Source organism: Lipotes vexillifer, unplaced genomic scaffold, assembly GCF_000442215.2.
Source record: "Lipotes vexillifer unplaced genomic scaffold, Lipotes_vexillifer_v1.1 scaffold216, whole genome shotgun sequence".
NCBI lineage: Eukaryota > Metazoa > Chordata > Mammalia > Artiodactyla > Lipotidae > Lipotes > Lipotes vexillifer.
In genome coordinates, this window is record NW_006779100.1 from 1,971,913 (window position 1) to 1,975,514 (window position 3,602).

The window sequence follows — 3,602 nt, forward strand, 5'->3', positions numbered from 1 at the left end:
CCAAACTTGCCATTCCCTGCTTGTTCAGGACAAATGTCCTGCTCCATTCCAGCCCCTAGTCTGTCTCTTACCTCCCTGGTCTGGGCCACCTGTCCCAGCCTCCTATCACCTCTCAGGTGATGCTGTATGATGCCTTGGCGGCTCCCCTTCCCATCCAGTGGCGAACCCCAAGTTCACCCACCCCCTCCTAACTGCCCACCCTCCCCAGGTGTGCAGCACTTTGAGCTGAGCACAGGCCTCCAGCACAGCCTAACCAGGGCAGCCTGGCCACAGCAGGGCCAGGCAGGGCAGAGGAGTGTTACCTGTCTACCTTCTAGAATCCACCTTCTATTGATGCTTAGATGTGTAAGGTCACAGGGAGCAGAATACCCTTGGTATCTAGGAATGCCATCCTCCTTAGATGTACCCATGTGGCACCACTGTCTCCCTTATTCAATGCCCTGATGTGTGTGAAGTCCTATCAGATGACGCCCCCAGGATGGCTCCCTCTCTCACTGTGTGACCTCACCAGGTCCTCCCCTTCACTCCCTAGACCCCCAGGCCTTCATTTGCTCTTCTGTGCATTGATAAGTTGGGTTCTGCCACTGGCAAGCCTCTTTGGCTCTTCAGGGCAGCCCGGTGCCCAGGCTGTCCTCCCCGCTACATTGGACATCCTTGCTGTGTTGGGGGTCTAGTCCACCACGTCCCTTGTCTGGCTGGCTAGAAGCAGCAGAATCCCGCACCCGGCTGCTATCTCGTGAGTCACTGCACCGTGGCGTGTTTATTAGGACGGTGGGAGCTCATTTTGCCAACTTGGAAGCACGGGAGCTGGCTAAGTTTAGAACAAGGCTAGAGCGTGAGGACGACCTGTTCCTTTTCCTTCTGCCAAAACACGAGACTTGAGCTATTCTTTTCATCTTCATTCTCCCAGACAAGTCCTAAGCTTCATTTACCACTAGATCTGCCTTCTCCCAACACAAACTCCTCTGTAATTAAGTGGGGGGAAACACCCCCGATCATCCTAAGGTTGAAAAGCAGCAGATCATTGGAATGTTTCAAGGAATATAACACAGGCTCTGAGAAATAGATGCTTTTTTTTTTTCTTTCTTTTTTTTTTTTTTTGCGGTACGTGGGCCTCTCACTGTTGCGGCCTCTCCCGCTGCGGAGCACAGGCCCGGCGGCCGTGGCTCACGGGCCCAGCCGCTCCGCGGCATGTGGGATCCTCCCGGACCGGGGCACGAACCCGCGTCCCCTGCATCGGCAGGCGGACTCTCAACCACTGCGCCACCAGGGAAGCCCGAAATAGATGCTTTTATACTTCAAGCAGATGTGCCTAACCCAGTTCCCGTGGATGGGCTTCATGGAGCACAGGACTCCCTGAATTCTTGGGTGAATGTGCTTTTCCCTGGGGAAATGGCTCACAGGTTTTATCAGATTCCCAAAGGGGTTTGTGACTCTTGCTAAAAATTACACATCTCAGATTTAGGAAAAGATGACCGTCCTGTGCTTGCATTGCAGAGTCCTCCCTAGCTTTGGGGTTTCCGTTATTAAATATCAGATGCCCGCTCAAGATCAGCACTGGGAGTGAAATTCCCAGAAGCTGGGTCAGGCTTTGGTTTGAAGAAACCGCATTGTCGGAGAGCGGTCTGGAGCATTCGATCTGGTGGGTAGTGAAGTCACCAGTGAACTTGGGGAGTAGGTCAGATGGGCCAAGGCGAGTGATTCTGAATTAAGAGGGTAATAAAAGGAAGTGAGAGGCTAGATGAGATGTGCTACCAAATCAGACACTGAGATGGGTCCAATATTAACACTTACAGGGCCAAGGACTGTTGGTCTGTTAACTTTCATTTATTCCATTCACAGTGATTTGCTGTTTTCCATTCTGGAGAGCATGTACTTTAGACTTGATGGCACACACTTATTCTCCTGTTGGCTGCCTTAAATCAACTGAGTTCTTTCATGTCCCTTAATCCCACTGCCCTAAACTCAAATGTTCTGCAAACATGGAGTACATGGCCTTGAACCGAAAATTCATGTGAATGTAACTGAGATCCTACATAATTGGGAAGGTAAGCCTGCTGTCAAAAGAAAATAAGTGATTAAGTGATATATTCAGGTGTCAAATGCCTGTGACCTTTCGCTTATCTACAGCACCACCAGGCCTCCCTCCTCCCCCAAGAAGTTAATAGAGAGTTACATGTATCCTGCCAAGGTTTCCAGGGTGTGAAACTGGAGGAGTGGAAGAGTTACCTAGCTAGTATCCATTAGTGGACAGCAAATTAGTCCATGTGCTAATACCTCTGCCTTCCATTGTGTAATCTGGCCATTTAACTGATGGCTGCTGTCTGCATTAAGGCCTAGACTCCATACTGAGAGCTGCCATTTGCAGTGACCTCAGGAAGTCACTAAACCATTCAGAACTTGATTTTCCTAACTTAAAAAATGGGGAAGGGGCTTCCCTGGTGGCGCAGTGGTTAATAATCCACCTGCCAATGCAGGAGACAGGTTCGAGCCCTGGTCCAGGAAGATCCCACATGCCACGGAGCAACTAAGCCCGTGCACCACAACTACTGAGCCTGTGCTCTAGAGCCTGTGCTCCGCAACAAGAGAAGCCACCGCGATGAGAAGTCTGAACGCCGCAATGAAGAGTAGCCCCCGCTTTCCACAACTAGAGGAAGCCTGTGCACAGCAACGAAGACCCAATGCAGCCAAAAATAAATAAATAAATAATAAATAGATAAATAAATTCTTTTAAATAGGGAAGATGATGAATCCTTGCCTATACACCCTAGAGAAGAATTTGAGAGGTAAAAGAACTCACACGTATGGACAATCTACTGTGTGTCAGGCCTTCTGCTTACAATTATTATCCTTTCTTAAACTTTACAATCTTTAAAAAAATCTCCCAGGATTGCTATAAGTGCCCGCTAAGAGCAAATACTCAACAGATGTGAAGTGAGCACTTTATTCCAGGTCCTGAGGATACAGCAGTGAGTAAGACGAAGCCCCCGCCTCGTGGAGCTGATATTCCAGCAGAGGAGACAGACAATAAGCAAGTAAATGTGTACAATGTCAGGGAGTGATAAGGGTAATGAAGAAAAACGAAGCAGAGGGGAAAGAGAGAAAGGAGGATGTGTGTGCTGTTCCCGGACAGGGGAATATTTGAGCAGAGAACTGAGGAAGTGAAGGAGCAAGCTGGACTCTGGGAGGAGAGAATTCCAGACAGAGAGACCAGCAAGTGAGATGGGGATGTGCCTGGCTTCTTTGAGGAGCTAGTGGTCACTGGGGCTGGAGCAGAGCGATTTGGGGGTGAACGTTATGGGGGAAATTGGTGAGAAAATAGAGACCCCAGTCAGGATTTCGAATACTAGGACCATGGATACGAAAATGCACAGTTGACCCTTGAACCACACAGGGGTTAGGGGCGCCAATACTCCTCTCCCCACTGCCACACGCACTTGAATATCCTCGTGCTGCTATCTCTGTCTCAAAAACAAAGGGATTGATAAATGACTCACTCAAAGGCGAGAAGCTGAAACAGTTTGGAGGTTTTCAGGTCTCAAACTCTAGTTCTTTTGATTCCACATATTGTGATGTCTAATCAAAAGCAAACTTTTCCCTAC